This window comes from Vipera berus (assembly GCF_964194415.1).
Source record: "Vipera berus genome assembly, chromosome: 5".
Lineage (NCBI taxonomy): Eukaryota > Metazoa > Chordata > Lepidosauria > Squamata > Viperidae > Vipera > Vipera berus.
The window spans coordinates 83760856-83780394 of record NC_138207.1 but is presented as its reverse complement, the minus strand read 5'-3'; the positions used below and the strand labels follow the sequence as shown (position 1 = coordinate 83780394).

Below are 19539 nucleotides of genomic sequence, written 5' to 3'. Positions count from 1 at the left end.
AAATAAATAGAACTCAGCCTTACGTTCTTTTATACCAGTTCAAATGGGAAATTAATACTTTTAAACAGGGCTTTTTTTCTAAAAAAAAAAAGAAGTGCCAGAACTCTCATCTTGGCAGGCGCAGGAGGCGGGGGGTGGCAGGGGTGGTGGTTTTGCTGCAGTCACGGGTACGAGGGGTGTTGGTGGCGGGCTTTCCCCCGGGGCCAGAGCCGGCGCGGCTGGTGCTGTGGGAGTAGCAGGGCCCGCTCTATATGGCGGGGCTGCGCGGGGCGTGCGGGCCAGACAATGCAGGGCGGCCACTTAGGCATGCAGGGCGAGGCGATGGTGGCGCAGGTCCAGCACCGGGTAGGCCACCAGCCTGGCTGTCATGGGTGAGCACAAGGAAGGAGTGCACATGGACTCCACAGAATCTACCTCCCACTCCTTGTCCTTTCTTACTTACCTAGTTGAGATGGTGTAGTTGGGCAGCAGGGAGGGATGCAAAGTTCCTGCCAACTCGCCTTCGCTGCAGACAGCTTGCCGGTGCAACGTTTGCCTTAAAGTCCTTTATTAGCAAAATACACCGGCAAATGCTTGCTCAAAGCAAGCTGGAATCTGAAATCTCCGCCCCCTTGCACAATATATTAAATACAATTCCCCACCTTTATTTTTGTCATTAATCACATTCTCCAATTAATTTAAAGAATTAGTTTCTCTTCTGTTAAGACAATCGCCAAGTTCTTCTTTAATTTCAGATGGCCTTAAGGCACAATCCTCCTCCCTCCTCCCAGCCTTAACCCTATCTCTTAAAGCAATACACAAGTATTCTGGTATGGGACTGAATTCTTTCCCTGTGGCTACACGGAAAGGAGTGTAGCCGATGCTGCTATGTACTGAATTATTGTAAGCCACCTCTGCGAAAGGGAGGAGGTCAGTCCAGTTTGTTTGTTGGTAAGAGACGTAGCATCTAAGGTATTGTTCCACCATTTTGTTGGCGGATTCTGTGGCTCCATTAGTAGCCGGGTGAAAAGCAGTTGATAGACCTTGAGATGATCCAATTAATTTAAGAAAGTTTCTCCAAAATTTCGCTGTGTACTGCACTCCTCTGTCTGAAATTATTCGCTTAGGGGTGCCATGTAGTTGGTAGATATGTTTTGGGAACAACTTAGTCAGGCATTGAGCTGATGGAAGTCCTTTGCAGGCATGAAATGAGCCTGTTTTGAAAATAGGTCTATCACAGTCCAACTGACAGTATTTCCTCTACTGTCAGGTAGGTCTACTATAAAGTCCATAGCTATTTCTTCCCATGGTTGAGAAGGTTCGGCCACCGGTTGCAGTAACCCAGGGGTCTTTCCTGGGATTCTTTTCATGTGGCACATACTGTACAGCTCTTGACACAGTTTTCTACATCTTGTTTTAGTCCCGGCCACCAAAATTGCCAGCGAGTGAGATGTAGAGTTTTTAGATAACCGAAATGTCCAGCCTGTTTGACATCATGGCTGTGTTTGAGGGCATTAGGATGAAGAGCTTCAGGCAAGTACAATTTTCCCCCCTTGTAAGCCAGACCATCCCTGCATGTTAGGGATGTCTGATTGTCTTTAAACCATTGATCAGTGAGGAGTTCTCACTTTATTTTCTTCACCCCAGGGTCATCAGGATTAGGGGTCCTGCGAGGTGTGAGTTGGGCCACAGTTTGTGGACTGGGGATAATTGCCTCGTTAACTTCTTCACGTTTGCTTTTGTACTGTGGCAATCGGGAGAGTGCCTCAGCTAGGAAGCTTTTTCTTTGTGGTATGTACTTTAGAAGAAAGTTAAAACGATTGAAGTACTGTGCCCATCGTACTTGTTTTGGGGACAATTTGCAGGGAGTTTTTAGTGCCACTAAATTTTTGTGATCTGTCCATACTTCAAAAGGCATCTTGCTCCCTTCTAAATAGTGCCGCCAGTTTAATAACCCCCACCTAATAGCGAAGGCCTCCTTCTCCCAGACTGTCCATCTCCTCTCGCTTTCAGTGAATTTCTTAGAGGTGTAGGCACAAGGTTGCAGGACCCTACTTTTATTCTTTTGTAGTAACACAGCTCCAACTGCCACGTTGCTGGCATCTGCTTGAATTACGAAGGGCTCCCCTGTTCAGCCGCAAATAGTCTTTTTAAATTCTCAAAAGCTTTCTGACAACTCATAGTCCATGCTAGTGGTTAGCCAGGTCGCAGTTTCCCCCCTCCCTTGCCTGTTTTGAGTAGTTCGGTAAGAGGTAGAGCAATCTCAGCAAAAGAGGGATTAAATTGATGGTAGAAGTTGGCAAATCCTAGGAAGCTCTGGAGCTGTTTGCGGGTCTTTGGGGGCTGCCATTCGATTATAGTTTTTACTTTGGCTGGGTTCATTTCAGTGCCCTCGTTGGAAATTCTATAGCCAAGATAATCTCATCGGGTTTGGTGAAATTCACATTTCGACAATTTGACATAAAGTTTGGCATTCAATAGTTTCTTTAACACTTCTCTGACCAGTTTTATGTGGTCAGTCATATTCATACTGTATATCAGGATGTCATCAAGATACACCAGGACCCCTTTGTATAGGTGATAAGGTAAGACCTCATTGATCAACTGCATAAATATGGCTGGGGCCCCCTGCAGTCCAAATGGCATGACCTTGAACTGGTAACTTCCCAAGGGGCAGTTGAAGGCTGTCTTCCACTCACCCGAGTATTCAATCTCAGCTGGCCTGGCTGCTCCCCACCGGTCTGGCGAATACGATGTGCAGGATTCTCTTTGTTGTCATCCCATCTCCTCTGCCTTTGAAGCCCTTGGGGATGGCAAGGCTGCTTCAAGGCACCTGGAGTCTCTGCTGGGCTTAATCCACTCTGATGACCAGGCCAATTCTCCTGGCTGTTTGGGTCTAGTTCCCAGCTGGGAGGATTGTTGAAACTCTTCCCCTGCCGCTGTTGAAACTCTCCCCCTTCTTCGCTGGCCCTTCCCGTGCTGGGGTGGCTGCTGGTGCCGGGGAGCTGGCTTCAGGCAATTTTTCTTCCTCCATGAAGACTGCCTCCCAAACTTGGAGACAGTGACGGGACTCCCTAATTAGTTTAAAAAGTAGGGGGATTCCATCTTGATGTCAAGTTTCCGACTGAGCTTTTTAAGTGACTCTGACGCATTGTTTACCTTAAAGTCCTTTATTAGCAGAATACACCAGCCAATGCTTGCTCGAAGGAAGCTGGAATCTGAAATCTCTGCCCCCTTGCACAATATATTAAAAATTCTCCACCTTTCCATTTTTGTCATTAATCACATTCTCCAATTAATGTAAAGAATTAGTTTCTCTTCCATTAGACAACCTGCCAAGTTCTTATCTTCTTTAATTTCAGATGGCCTGGAGGCACAATCCTCCTCCTCCCTCCTCCCAGCCTTAACCCTATCTCTTAAAGCAATACACAAGTTTTAACATATGAAATAGCTGCTTCTTCATCTCTTGTCAAGCAAGAACATTGAATGTTAGCAGGGTTGACACTTGCTTCAATATTTTATTAATCTCTTCATAAATCCTGGGCAATATTTAAGCAGTAGGCCTCAAAGTTTAATTCCAGGCTGGCTCAGCTTGGAAACCTCTCAGCATGGCTGGCTGAGGAATTCTGGGAGTTGAAGTCCACAAGTCATAAAAGAGCCAAAGTTCCCTGTCATAATATACTACAGATTTGGGGGTCCTAAAGTCTTTTTGTAGACCCATGAAAGCTTTGTAGTTTCTGAGCACAGTGTGCAATAAATAACCCAGCCAATCTGATTTCATGATCAACGGTTACATGGGAATTTAATTTGACTATGTAGGAACTTAAAGCACATTTACTTAGATCACTGTATCTCTGAGGAAGGCCAGAGGCCTCACTGGCTTTGAATAGTCTTAACCAGGGGTCTTCAAACTTGGCCCTTTTATGACTTGTGGACTTCAACTCCCAGAATTCCTCAGCCAGCATGCCTGGCTGAGGAATTCTGGAAGTTGAAGTCCACAAGTCAAAAGGGCCAAGTTTGAAGACCCCTGGTCTTAACAATCCTTTGCTTTATCCTTTCTACTATGATTGCTATAGTATTGTTCCATTCTTATTCTTGATTTAAAAAAAGTGTTCTAATTGCGATGTTCAATATATTTGATTTCTTCTCCTGAGATTCAATTCTTCTTAACAAAAGGGGCAGGGGAGGCCTAGTGCCAAACAGACTGATTCTTGTCCACATCTTCCAGGTCTGCCTTTGTGGAAACTGCTTTGCTTCTCTGGGTTGGCCACACAGTTGCTCTAACTACAACACATCCAGTGTGAGAGAATTACAAAATGCACCCTTATAAAAGCTGCAGGTTTACAGAAAGGAATAGTGAAGAAAACAGTTGGGAAATGGCTAGGATTGAGTATGGATTTTGTTGTTTCTGATGTCAAGTTTTTACACAGTTGCATGTCAAAAAGATTTGGAGCAGCAGGATATGGACTGAAAGTGTGGGGTGTGACAGTTTTGGGTTTGGAGGCCTCCTTTCTAGCCATTTATTGCTGTATGCACAGCATGCTCACAACAAACAGATGTCTTCTGCCTCCAGCTTCAAACGTGGTGTGTTCTTAACCATTTGTATTGTGTGCTGCAGCTGTTAGTGCTACAGCACATTCTCACAGATACTATAAATAGCCCTTGTGATTTCAGGTTTCACTACCTGTGGTTCCTGCTAAAAACCAACCCAACCTTGATATCTCCGCTTGTGTTTGTAACTTTATGCATGGACATATTGAGGGCATCCTTTTTCACACGCATAAAGGTATTTTTCATTCAGACTGGAACAGAAACCCCACATAGGGCAACCTCTATATGTCTAGAGGAGTTTTTTTTGAACATCTATGTGAATATCTTTGAGATATTCTGAATTTATCCCCAACATGATTTATCTAATGCTTTTCTAATTCACTCTGCTCTAATTTTTCCCAGGCAATGGTTATTTAATAATGAAAATATTTTTGGAATATCTATAGCCCTGATTTTGACTATGTCAGCAGTTCATCAACAGAAGTTGGTAATTATTTTATAATGGACAATAATTGTCCTTGTTACTTCTCAGAAAGTTGGTATGTTCCAAGAAGTCTTTTCAGGGTTTGTTCTCTTTGGAGAAATATAATGTCTTTATAATTTTTGGCCTATGTGCATGTTGTAATAATTCTCACATACTCAATTTGTTGTTGTTGTTAGCTGTGAAGTCGTGTCTGACCCATTGCAACCCCATGGACAACGTTCCTCCAGGCCTTCCTGTCCTCTACCATCTTCTGGAGTCCATTTAAGCTCACGCCTCCTGCTTCAGTGACTCCATCCAGCCACCTCATTCTCTGTCGACCCCTTCTTCTATTGCCCTCAATCTTTCCCAGCATTAGGCTCTTCTCCAGTGAGTCCTTCCTTCTCATTAGGTGGCCAAAGTATTTGAATTTTAGCTTCAGGATCTGGCTTTCTAAAGAGCAGTCAGGGTTGATCTCCTCTAGGACTGACCGGTTTGATCGCCTTGCAATCCAAGGGACTCGCAGGACTCTTCTCCAGCACCAGAGTTCAAAGGCCTCAATTCTCTGGCGCTCAGCCTTTCTTGTGGTCCAACTTTCATTGCCATACATTGCAACTGGGAATACCATAGCCTTGACTATACGCACTTTTGTTGACAGGGTGATGTCTCTGCTTTTTTGTGTGTTGTATAGATTTGCCATGGCTTTCCTCCCCAGGAGCAAGCGTCTTTTAATTTCTTGGCTACAGTCCCCATCTGCAGGGATCTTGGAGCCCATACTCCATAACATACTCCATAACATACAGCAATTATTGAGTCACTTTGTGGCAAGATGGGTGGCAAACAACAACAACAAAAATAATAAAAATAGAAGGTTATAAACTGGCACCTCTGCTTTGCAACCATATCACTCATATTCAAATATTCAGTATCCTATGTAGGAACTTTTTAGCATTTTTGGTAGTCAGCCCTTTGTATTTTTCACCCTTCTGCTTTCATTGTCTACTCAGTATTTTGTTTCTCCTGTACAGGTAGTCCTCAATTTACAACAGTTCATTTAGTGATCATTCAAAGTTACAACAGCACTGAAAAAAATGACTTACAACCATTTTTCACACGACCATTGCACCAGCCCCATGGTCACATGATCAAAATTTAGACATTTGACAACTGATTCATATTTGAATGAATGAATGAACCTTTATTGTCAAAGTACAAGCATGTATACATTGAGATTGGTTGAGCCTTCCTTCGTGCCCCCCCCACAGCTCACAGTGACAACAAACCCACACCATGTGAGCTAATTGCACAACACACCGGCCTCGCAAGTCAATCATACATAAAGTTATTTCCCATTCAAGAGCCTGACAGCCCATGGATAGAAGCTGTTCTTCAGCCTGTTGGTATGGCTGGCTATACTCCTATATCTCCTACCTCATGGTAGGAGAGTAAAGAGATGTGAGTTGTCCCTGAGAATTTTCCTCACTCTTCCACGACAGCGAGCCCTGGTGGTGTCAGGGGACAGCCCACAATGTTTTGTGATGTGCTCACCACCCTCTGTAATATCTTCCTGGCCATGGCTGTCAGGCCAGAATACCAAACCACAATACAGTGCGAGAGGACGCTCTCTATAGTAGACCGGTAAAAGAAGATCATTAGCCGTTGTTCTACCCTGTTCTTCCGCAAGACCCTGAGGAAGTGGAGTATCTGTTGGGCCTTTCTGGCCACCTGGGTTGTATTAACTTTCCAGGTAAGATCTTCACAGAGGTAGACTCCCAGGAATTTAAAGGAGGAAACTCTGTCCACACAGCCCCCCCCTTGATGTAAAGTGGGGGCAGGTTCCTCTCTTTTCCTCCAGAAGTCTAGCACCATCTCCTTTGTCTTGCCGATGTTCAGGTGCAGGTTGTTCTCTAAACACCATAAGGATAGTTTTTGTACCTCCCCTCGTACGCTGTTTCATCTCCATGGTTTATGACGGTTGCAGTGTCCAAGGGTCTTGTAATGACCATTTGTGACCTTCTGACAAGCAAAGTCAATGGGGAAACCGGATTCGCTTAGCAAACAGGTTACTAACTTATCAAATGCAATGATTCACTTAACAATTGTGGCAAGACAAGTCATAAAATGGGGCAAAATTCAGGTAACATCTGTCTCACTTAGCAACAAAAATTGGGGGTTCAATTGTGATTGTAAGTTGAGGACTACCTGTACTACAAATGTCAGTTTCACTAATTAAGGTTGACTTGGAATGAAACAATGATTTCCTGACACCTTTTCAGCAACCAGTTACAGACAAGCTTTAAAGGAGACTTTGTAATATAAAAAACTATATACACACAATAATATATCAGTCTTATGCAGAAAAAAAAATCAGCATTAGATAGATTCTGCATTAGTCATGTTGGAATCTGGCCAAGCTGCTGACTTCCATTTTGCCTCCAAAGGAACAGAGTTTGAATGTCAGTGAGATTTTGAACACACGGATGTGATTATGACCTCAGTTTGACACCTATTGAAAAATGGGGTTCTGGAAGGTATATGATAGTTTCTGAAATGTGTGCGTGTGCAATTTAGATGATTTTCAGTTCAGCATTTAACACAATCATTCCCCAGCATCTAGCAGACTAACTGGGCCTTTTAGGCTTAATTTTCTTACTAACGGGCCCCAATATGTGCAAGCTGGAATAAATATTTCTAACACCATTTTCTTGAGCACAGGTTCTCCTCGGGGCTGTGTCCTAAGTCCGCTGCTGTTGACCCATGACTGTAGTGCTAGGCTTGCCACCAACCATATTGTGAAGTTCGCAGATGATTCAACAGTAGTGGGCCTTATTCATGACGACAGTGAGGGTGCTTGCCGCAAGGAGGTTGAGGGTTTGGTGAACTGGTGTAAGGAAAACAGCCTAGTTTTAAATACTGGAAAAACCAAAGACATCATTGTCGATTTCAGAAAAGGCAGGCACAGCCACACTTCTCTGTGCATTAATGGTTCACCTGTGGAGGTGGTTACCAGCATCAAATTCCTGGGTGTGCAATTAACAAGTAGGCTGGTTTGGTCGCTCAACAGCGAAACACTGGTGAAGTGGGCACAGCAGCACCTGCATTTTCTGCACCACATGAGAAAAGCACATCCTCCTTCCCCTGTCCTGACCACTTTCTACAGGGGACGATCACGAGCATCCTGTCATACAGCATCACAGTCTTGTTTGGAAGCATCACTGCTTCAGACAGGAAGGCGGTGCAGAGAGTGGTGAGGATGGCTTGAAAAGATCATTGGCAGTTCCCTCCCTTCCATCCAGGACATAGCACATAAGCATTGCTTGAGCAGGGTCCACAAGATTGTTTGCGACACCACACATCCTCTTCACGACCTGTTTTCCTTGTTACCTTCTGGGAGGAGGCTTTGTGGTATCTGAAGCAGAACATCCAGATTCAGCCATAGATTTGTTCCATACAGTATTAACCTTGTGAACTCTCAAGCTTTCTCCTTCTGTTATGTATTCAAGATGGACAGTGAATAATATTTATGTTACTTATATATAAGGATGTAGGTCTATACATATGTTGTATATAGTATGTTTTAAATGCATGTTATGTATGTGTACACTTTGAGAGGAAGTAACTAAATTTCATTTTTAATGTGTGCCATTGTGCCCACAGGAAAAAATGACAATAAAGGTTATCTAATCTAATCTAATTATAATCACTACTTTACTGTAAAAGTAAAGGATGATAAAAATAAAAGGATTTGAATATTGAATGCACTCATCATTTTGAAAGGTGGTATTTAGCAGAAAAACAGAAACTGCTCTAAGTCATGCAGTGTTATAGGTGTTAATTGGTACAATAGGTTTATTACAGATCAAGGCAGTGATCCTATAGATGGAGGCCCTGCAATCCTTAGGTGTGTTTTGCCTGGCCAACTGATTAGCCTGGCCTTAAGTGAAGCCTCCTCCTCTGATCACATTTGTAGGTACCTGATTTGAAACAGCTGAAGCACAGCCCTGTGGCAAGAACACTGGATTTGGATGACTTCTTTTGGCTGTTGGAGTACCTGCAAACATGGCTTTAGTCTGCATTCACCAAGCATGCAAGAAGGGGATAAGACTTCAGACAGGTAGTTGCGGCCACCATCTTGACTTTCCTTAACACTGTCCTTCTATACTTCTAAATGGAAAAAGAATCTTCATTTATGTCACTCTCCCCAACACTGACAGGAGTGGGAAGGGTCTTATTTCTATGGTGCAGTGAAACCCCCATGCAGAGATGCTTCTCCTGTGTGCTAGTAAATATCATGTGGACCTACCTGTTTACTAGGTAGTCCTACCTGTTTACTAGGTAGTCCTTTTTTGGTTTTTCAACTGTCTTGGCCTTCTTTTGGCCTTTGACTCTGTACCCAGCAAGCAATTCTTTACTGTCTAAATTATAGCAACTGATAAATGAAATCCATATACCTTAATTTTCCTTCTATAAGACGCACCCTTGTATAAGATGCTCTCCGCGCCGTTCAGCTGTTTGGTAGAGCGCCAAACAGCTGAGCTGGCAATTTTGCAAGTTCGGCCGGCTGAAGATCTTGCTCCTTCCCCCCTCCCGTTAGTGGCAAGCCCACAGGGGCTTGACACCTGCACCAGGCAGCATGGGAACGCACATAGGCATGCCCTGGGCTGCGGAGGTTACCATTATTTTTCTGTGTATAAGACGCAGCTGATTTTTGAAGAGGGTGTTTGCAGGAAAAAATAGCATCTTATACATGGAAAAATACAGTAACCCAGGAAACCAAAAAGAAGCTATTATCTGCATAGCTGACTGCTCAATAGCACCTAACAGACTTATAAAAGAAATCATGATCATGCAGGACATTTTCAGTGGCCTGTAAAACAAAGGCAATAGAAGCAGGGGTTCAAAAATCAGGTGCCTGTCTTACATTCCTGCTTTCCGTGCACAGAGAATAAATTCCAGTGTTGGAGCACCTACAACTTCTGAAGGCAAGCCATTCCACTGATTAATTATTCTCACTCTCAGGAGATTTCTCCTTAGTTCTATTTTTCGTCTCTCTTTGATAAGTTTCCATCCATTACTTCTTGTCCTGCCACACTGATGGTTTGGAGAATAGGTTAACACCCTCTTCTTTGTGGCAGCTCATCAAATATTGAAATTTAACTTCAACTGCTGTGTTGGAAGTTGCCTTTGGGAATCTGGTAAATGATTTGCTCAGATTTGTTCTCCCTTTCTATCATTTTCCCCCCATTATGGTACAGCTTGTATTCCAAATGTGTCCATGCTTTTTATTTGAGAAAACCTCCAAAGTATTTCCACATTAATGCAAACACCACCACCCCGATGGTTAAATATACTAAGAATGGAAATAGTGAAGATTCCAGCCCAATTTTATTCACCAAAATTTGTAGAATCTACAAGGATAGATAGACACCTATTTTTACGGGAAAGCAATGCTCTTCTTCGGGTCATAAAAGAAAGAGATGAAATTGTAAGGATCATTAGATAGTCATCCATCTGTGCTTCAACTGTACTAAACTCTGAACAAGCTAATACAGATGTGAGAGGCAGCGGCTTGATTAGCATTATTCACAGTATTCCTGAGATTACCATAATATGTTTGCAAAGCTATTTAGCACATAAGCAGTTGCTCCTTTCATATTCCAGCCCTTCATTCACTGATATCTTTGCACAGTGGATGAATTGTCACTTTTTCCCATAGATTCCCTTCAGATGGAAAGTTCATCCATTTTCCCACCCATTCAATGCGAAAAATCAGAAACCGGAGAATTGGCAGTTCTTGTTTTAGAACTGGGAGAGAGTTCTATCATTGGCAACCTGAAGAAAGAGTCCAATTGAACTGATTGCCTAGTTGCTCATTTCCATATTCATTAACATGGTTTAAGGGGAAGTATTCCTGATTTGCATAAAGTTTCTAACACCTTTCAGTTCTCCAGGACCGTATTTGTAGGCTCCCTGCCAACACTCCATGGCAACAGACTGCAAAGAAAGAGTCATCTTTTTTCCCCAGATGGACAGCAGATACTGTAACCCGCCTTTTTATATTTGCTTCTTCATCTAATGCTTTAGAATATCAACAGATCTCATGGTTTCTGTGCAAAAGACACATTCCATGATGGGGATCACAGAGTAGCAGTTGGTGGTATGATCACTCTTAGATTATCACAGGGGTCTTCAAACGTAGCCCTTTTATGACTTGTGGATTTCAACTCCCAGAATTCCTCAGCCAGGCACTGCCTGGCTGAGGAATTCTGGGAGTTGAAGTCCACAAGTCATAAAAGGGCCAAGTTTGAAGACCCCTGGATTATTGTAGCAGTTTTGGGCCATTGCACCAAAACAGAATGTTGTAGGGCTGAAAAATGTGGAGGGAACAGAAACCTTGGTGATCAAGATGCTGAAGCAGCTATCTTCTCAGGAAAATCACGAAGTTTGGCCCCTTTTAACTTAATAATAAATAATAATAATAAACCTTTATTGTCAAAGTACAACATGTGTACATTGAGATTAGCTGAGCCTCCCCCCGTGCTCCCTCCCCTCAACACACAGTGACAACAAAACCTCCATCCAATTTGTGATTATTATTATTATTATTATTATTATTATTATTATTATTATTATTATTATTATTATTATTGATTGTGTTTAATTAAGTGCTGTATGCAGCTCAGAGTCAGTTTCACGTGAGATGCGTAGCTACACAAGAAATAAACATACTGGTTGTTTGCATCAGATTTTCTTAGGATAGTGTGATCAATGATACCTGATTATATCTTGATCTCATCTTCATTTGATTTTGATAAAGATATTTCTTCATTATGTAAGGTATAGCACACTATGAGAAAAATGCTGTGTTATAGTAACCATCCTGCTTTTAAAACATGCTTAAACTAGCCACTTCTTTTTAATAAAAAATCAACCATAAATATTCATAGTTTATCAGAGTTGGTTGTTCTGAATCTCTAAACAAAGTGAAAGGATTTTTTAAAAAAAGAATAAGTTTAATTTAAGCAAAATTTTAATAAAGCAATCTAAAATGCAATTGGGACCTAAAGAGAAAATTATCACTATCAGCTAATATAGAGGAAATATTGCAATAGCATAGTAATACGCGGTGGCTCAGTGGGTTAGGACGCTGAGCTTGTCGATCAGAAGGTCGGCAGTTTGGCGGGTCGAATCCCGAGTGCCACATAACAGAGTGAGCGCCTGTTACTCGTCCCAGCTTCTGCCAACTTAGCAGTTTGAAAGCACGTAAAAATGCAAGTAGAAAATGCAATATATCTCAAACTATAATGACAGCTGTCATAGGCCGCATTACGCGGCCGCACTGACAGCTGTCAAAAGTAACACATACGCAGTCGCTCCCGCGGCCTACAAGTACACGCGGCCGTTTGACAGCTGTCAAACGCCGCGCATGCGCATTAAGCCGCGAACTGTCAAAACCGCGGCTAGCCCACAGCGGCAGCCGCGAGCTGTCAAAACTGACGCATGCGCAGTACCGGCGGCTAGCTGTCAAAGCTCCGACCGCCCGCCAAAACCAGCTGACGGGATTCCCTCCCTAGCTAACGCGCTCGCACTATCACTAGGGAGATTCCGACCTACAAGCTGACCCATTGGCCCTGTTCCTTGGCGGGAAAAACGCCCACTACTGATTTGCTGCCCCGCTTGACAGCTACCTATATAAGGCATGTTTTCTCCGTTCTGTTTCGTCCGGGCTGACTAAAATAAACCTGTTAACGAAGACGCGTCTCCCTCGTCCTTCCTGCCGATAATCCACCTGGCGACGAGGGTGGGATCCCGGTACGCAGCTGAAGTCACGGCCCTGGAGCGTTGCTGTCCGGTCAACCGCTGAAGTCACTAGCTAAGTCACTGACCGGACAAGTCAACCATCCTGGTGCCCTAAGTACCGCGGACCCGGTATGGCAAACCTAGGACACGTGAGGGAGTTCGACGTCCGGCACCCCGAAGGATGGGAGTCGCATTGGGGCCAGGTCGAGGGGTACCTCCTCGTGAATAAAATCACGGAGGACCGCCACAAGGCCGCCGCGCTCCTATGCCTTAGCGGGCCAGCGGTATATGACATCGCTGTTGGCCTCTGCAGCCCGGACCCGGTCGCCACCATACCGTATGCCGAGCTCACAGACCGCCTCAGCAAACACTTCATGCCAAGGCGGTCAGAACTATATTGGCGGCTCTATTTTGCCCGACGAAAGCAGCAGCCAGGCGAAACCTCCACCGCCTTCATCGCCGCCGTCAGGCACGCCGCCCGCAAGTGCCATTTCCCCGACCTGGAGGACCGAATTCGCGATCAAGTTATCGCCGGTCTCCAGAACGTGCGCCTGCAGAGGAAGCTTGTGGTAAGGCCCACAATGGACCTCGCAGAGCTCACGCTGGAGATAATGGCGTACGAGGACAGCCATCGCGACGAAACCGAGACGTTTGGCGAAAACGCAGGCACCTCCGTCCATCAGGCCAGGGAGCTCGACCAAGGGCCGCCGGAGCCCGAAACCGGGGTCGATGCAATCCTCTCCCGTTTCAACCGGATGGTCGCCGGCCGGGAGAAGAACCGCAACCAAGACCGACAGCCGGCCCCCAACACGAAGAAAATGCAGACCAACACCAGGGCGAAGTGTGCCAGCTGTGGCGGTAACCATGTCAGAGCTACCTGCAGGTTTAGGAACGCGAAGTGCCACGGCTGTGGCAAGACCGGCCACATCCGATCAGCTTGTCGCAGCCTAAACCGGGAGACCCTCCACGATCTTGACGAGATCCCCGCAGGTAGGACTGCCCCTCCCCGCCCTCCCATGGGAGTTGTAGGGTCCGTATTTTCCCTAACTAAATCACCCACGAACAACATCCCCCGAGCCAAAGTGAGAGCATGGGTCAAAATCCAGGGAATCCCCTGTGAAATGGAGGTCGACTCAGGATCCTCCGTTTCCATCCTGTCAGGGGACACCCTCCAGAAAATAGCTAGCAAAACCAATCACCGCATCCCCATCCAACCCTCCAAGGTTATGCTGGCAGATTTCCAAGGGGCACAAATAGACTTAAAAGGACAGGCCACACTGAAGGTCGATTTTAAAAAATTCTCTGGACACTTAACAGCCCAAATAACAAAACAACCCAGAACCAACCTAATCGGATTAGACTGGTTCGAGGCATTAGGCATCCGCCTCGAAGGGACAAACCGTATTCACACCAATTCCCTAGAAAATATCTGCAAAAATTTCGCAGATGTGTTTGACGGCTCGTTGGGAAAATACAACGGAGCCCCCATCGACCTCAAGTTCAAACCGGAAATAGGACCAATTAGGATAAAAGCTAGGAAAGTCCCTTTCGCCCTAAAACAAAAAATAGACAGGGAGCTAGACCGCTTACTCAAATTAGGAGTCATAGAACCCACTGACAGCGGAACTTGGGAAACCCCCATCGTGACACCTGTCAAACCCAATGGTGACGTGAGAATATGCGCGGACTATAAAGCGACCCTGAACCGCGCACTCAATCCCCATGCATACCCAGTCCCATCAGTAAGGGATGTCCTCTCAGAAATAGGCTCCGGCTCTATTTTTGCAAAATTGGACTTAGCGCATGCCTTCCTCCAACTCCCAGTAACCAGGGAAACAGCAGATGCCCAAACCATAGTGACTCACAGGGGAGCGTTCAAAGTGAACCGCCTCCAATTCGGCATCTCTGTGGCACCTGGAATATTCCAGGAAGTCATGGAACGAACCCTCAAAGGCATCCCCGGAGTCTGCCCGTACTTTGATGACGTTCTCATCGCGGGCAACTCCACCCACTCACTAGCAACCAGACTCCACGAAGTCCTTACAAGGTTCAGGGCAGCTGGGTTAAAACTAAAAAGGGAAAAATGCTCAATAGGAGTTCCCTCCACAGATTTTCTAGGGTACAGGATAGACAGCAAAGGTATTCACCCCACCAATGCAAAAATTCAAGCAATCCAAGCCGCACCCCCCCCAAAAATAAAACGGAGCTCCAGGCATTCCTAGGGCTCCTAAACTTTTACCACTCCTTTTTGCCCGGAAAAGCCACCATAGCGGAGCCACTCCATAGGCTTTTGGATAAAGGAGCCCCCTGGCAGTGGACCTCAGTTCAAAATGACAGTTTTAAACAGCTAAAACAATTACTCTCTAGCGATACAACCATATCGCATTACAACGAAACTAAACCTTTATGCATCGCCTGCGATGCCTCACCTTATGGCATTGGGGCGGTCCTCAGCCACTCCCTTAACGATGGCTCGCAAGCCCCAATTGCTTATTACTCTAGGACCCTTTCAAAACCCGAGCGCAACTATGCGCAAATAGATAAAGAAGCCCTGGCCATAGTAGCTGGAATTAAAAAATTCCACGATTACCTTTATGGCAGACCTTTTACAGTCTATACAGATCACAAACCCCTCCTAGGTATATTCACATGGGACCGCCAAACCCCGCAAATTTTGTCCCCGCGAATGCTTCGCTGGACTACATTTCTATCCGCTTATTCCTATAAATTAGTCTACAAACCCGGGAAGGAAATGTCCCACGCTGACGGCCTCAGCAGGCTCCCACTGCCTCAAATAGACCCTGACCCAGCCCCAGCCGGCCATGTCCTGGCCATACAAGAACTGTCAGAATGCCCAGTAACAGCAACCGACATCGCACACGCCACAAGCAGGGACCCCGCTCTTAGCAGGGTACTCTCATGGGTCACATCAGGATGGCAATCATCCTGCCCCTGCCCCCTCATCCAACCTTATTTTACGAAACGCCACGAGCTTTCCACCCACTTAGGCTGCATCCTCTGGGGATGCAGAGTGATAGTCCCACCATGCCACAGAACCAAGGTCCTACAAACACTCCATGAGGGCCACCCGGGCATCTCTAAAATGAAGGCTCTGGCACGCAGTTATGTTTGGTGGCCATCCTTAGACAAGGACATCGAGCAGCACGTAGCCGGCTGCTATCTCTGCCAGCAAACCAGACCCGCCCCACCCCACGCCCCAGTTCACAAGTGGGAAATCACATCCAACCCCTGGTCCCGCATACACCTCGATTTTGCCGGACCATTCCAGGGCCAAACATTTTTGATTATTGTAGATAGCTATTCTAAATGGCTGGAGGTTCTCCCGGTTTCAAGCACCACCTCAAGTGCCACCATTCAAGCTTTAAGGGGAGTTTTTGCAACCCATGGTCTTCCAGACGTAATAATTACTGACAATGGACCTCAATTTACCTCCCGTGACTTCCAGATCTTCACGAGGAGGAACTGTATTAGGCACGCAACTTCGGCCCCGTTCCACCCGTCCAGTAATGGCCTCGCAGAGGTCATGGTGAAGACCACTAAAGACTCTCTGCGCAGATTGGTCGTCGGAAACTGGCACCGTCGCCTCGCCCGCTTCCTCCTCGCACACCACACCACCCCAATCTCCACCACCGGGAAATCTCCAGCAGAACTAAGATGGGGTCGCCGGCTGGTAACCCGCCTTGACAGACTGCACCCAGACAGGCCAGCGGCAGAAAACACAAACAGCCTGCCACGCAAAACATTCACGCAGGGACAAAATGTCTGGGCCCGAAATTATGGGGGAAGGGATAAATGGACCCAAGGGGTAGTTATCGAACAAACCGGCCCCTTGTCTTACACCATTAATGTTGGCGGGGGACTCACACTACGGAGACATGCAGATCAGCTCCGACCCAGGTCACCCCCCAACACCTCCACGCCAGAAACAGCGGCGGAAACCCCCGCACCCCCCAGCACCATTCACCCAGAGGATATCCCTGCTCCTGCCGATCTCCCTCCTATCACCCCCGAGGAAGCCCCCGCAACAGTAGAAAAACCTTCACCTCGCAGATCCGCTCGACAGAAGAGGCCGCCAGCATACTTGTCGGATTTTGAATGGGCCGGAAGTTCGCCAACAAGTTCCAACACCAGTTAGAAGTTAATTCAAGTTACTTGTTCAGTTCAAGGGGGGGGGAAAGGGGTGCAATATATCTCAAACTATAATGACAGCTGTCATAGGCCGCATTACGCGGCCGCACTGACAGCTGTCAAAAGTAACACATGCGCAGTCGCTCCCGCGGCCTACAAGTACACGCGGCCGTTTGACAGCTGTCAAACGCCGCGCATGCGCATTAAGCCGCGAACTGTCAAAACCGCGGCTAGCCCACAGCGGCAGCCGCGAGCTGTCAAAACTGACGCATGCGCAGTACCGGCGGCTAGCTGTCAAAGCTCCGACCGCCCGCCAAAACCAGCTGACGGGATTCCCTCCCTAGCTAACGCGCTCGCACTATCATTAGGGAGATTCCGACCTACAAGCTGACCCATTGGCCCTGTTTCTTGGCGGGAAAAACGCCCACTACTGATTTGCTGCCCCGCTTGACAGCTACCTATATAAGGCATGTTTTCTCCGTTCTGTTTCGTCCGGGCTGACTAAAATAAACCTGTTAACGAAGACGCGTCTCCCTCGTCCTTCCTGCCGATAATCCAGAAAAATAGGGACCACTATGTTGGGAAGGTAACAGCGCTCCGTGCGCCTTTGGAGTCTAGTCATGTTGGCCACATGACCACGGAGACGTCCTCGGACAAGCGCTGGCTCTTCGGCTTTGAAACGGAGACGAGCACCGGCCCCTAGAGTCGGAAATGACTAGCACGCATGTGTGGGGAAACCTTTACCTTTATAGAAGTAATAGCAATCAAGTAGAAAATAGGGCAGAGACAATAGAAAGCATTTGCTTACAGATTTGTAAATTTCACATTTCACTTTTATATTTCGCTTTTTTCAAAATATCGCCCCAATTCTCACAGGATTGTCCAAGATCCATTGCTTTTGTAGCTCTTTTGAGTCTGAGCCAATCTAAAAGTTTAAAAAAGAACTTACGACAATAGCCTTTATCATTTTGATGGTGACCTATGACTCCATATGGCTCAAGGATGTCTCTGGGAAAAAGTATCTACATCACAGCACTTTTACTCAAGTTAAAGGAAATGTCTTTGTTGACAGAGCTGAACGCATCTCAGCTTGCAAAGGTGTTAAATAAGGCTGTATCCTTGTCCCTCTGTTGTTTATTTTTTTTTAATATTAACAATATTGTTGAAACATTTGCTGAGCCAGAATTCGATCCTCTCTTCCTTGCCCACCAGCCCTTATTTACTTTGCACTTGGACTCCAAAAAAGGTACTTACAACCCAGATTCTAAATCCTAATAGCCAATGTCCTCCCCCATCATTTGATTGCATTTTGGGTGTTCAGCAACTGGCCTACATGTAACAGCTGTTTGCAGTGCCCCAGAGTCATAGGACTGCAATTTATGTTTTCTGTTTCCTCCCAGTTTCTGGCAAAAAATACTCATTGCAGACAATGGGTTTGCTTAATGACCATGGATTCACTCAATGACCAAGGTGATTCACTTAACTGTCACAAAAAATGTAAAATCAGTTTGGTCATGTTACGACTCTCTTATATACTGGCACAATTTACGACTGTAATTCTGGATTCAGTTACAATCATAAGTCGAGGACTACCTGTATTTTTTATGCTGATGATACAACTATTCTGCCTGTGACCTAGGATGCCTATAAAATTGCCCCCAAACTGCATTGCTTTACTGCTCCAAAGATTGCTTTAATATCTATCCTAATGCAAGAGTATTGGTGTTGTCTAGGAATCATTTTCAAGACCCAATTAGATGGACAATCAATGGCAAACTTATCAAAGGAGTTGAATATTTTAAGTATCCAGGAGTATATTTGCAATTTTCTACCTGCTGTTTTATTTAAGCAAGGATGCTGTTACTAAGAGCCCAAAAAGCATCCTTAGAACTGTTCTGTTTGCATGTCAATCTGGAAATAATCATGTCTCAGAGCTATTAAAGCTAAAGATCTAAGAATGCTCAGTTGTGTCTCTATAAGACGTCTTCTAGTTTAGAAGCAGTTCAGTCCATATTTTTAAAAGTCTTATTTCAAGTACCTTATTCAATATCTCAATCTCTGCTATGATTGAAACTAGACTGCATTTCCTTTATAAGGGGATTAAAACTTTTGTCACTGCACGTTTTTTTTTTAGTTCGTCAGAAAAGTTCATTTCTAACTGTACATTTCCCCTGCTCTCTGCACCTGTGGTGATAGCTTATCTGGTAACCATAGTGACTCTCATATGTTCAGCTATGTTATGGTTTCAGACTGTTTTATGCGCATGTCTTGAAAAAGTTTCTCACAGTTATTCTTTTATTGTCTTTCACTTTGCTGTTACTGTCTGTTACGTTAGGATGTAGTCAGCTAGCTCTCTTTATAATATATATTTAGTTTTTGTAATTAAAAGGTATTTAGTAAGATTATGCGTCGTGTTTTATTTCCTTCCTTCATGGACATCATGCATCCTCTGAAGCACAGTCCTTCGCCCTCTACTAAGGTGATTTATACCTTGACAACATTGTTGTCTTAGATCAGGAGTGTCAAACTGACGGCCCACGATTGCATGAAATGGAGGCCGCGCACACCCCAGCTTCGGCAATGCAAAAAAAGTCATGATA

General features: G+C 45.3%; 1 protein-coding gene across 1 annotated transcript in view; it reads left to right on the top strand.

The window, feature by feature from the left end:
• The first annotated feature begins 275 nt into the window (after window positions 1-275).
• The window catches only part of CHST3 (carbohydrate sulfotransferase 3), a 43204-nt gene continuing 23940 nt past the window's right edge, over window positions 276-19539 (top strand). Inside the window, exons 1-2 of the mRNA XM_081330138.1 lie at window positions 276-371; window positions 8961-9104. The gene's annotated coding sequence lies outside the window, so the exon portion shown is untranslated. The remainder of the gene's footprint in view (window positions 372-8960; window positions 9105-19539) is intronic.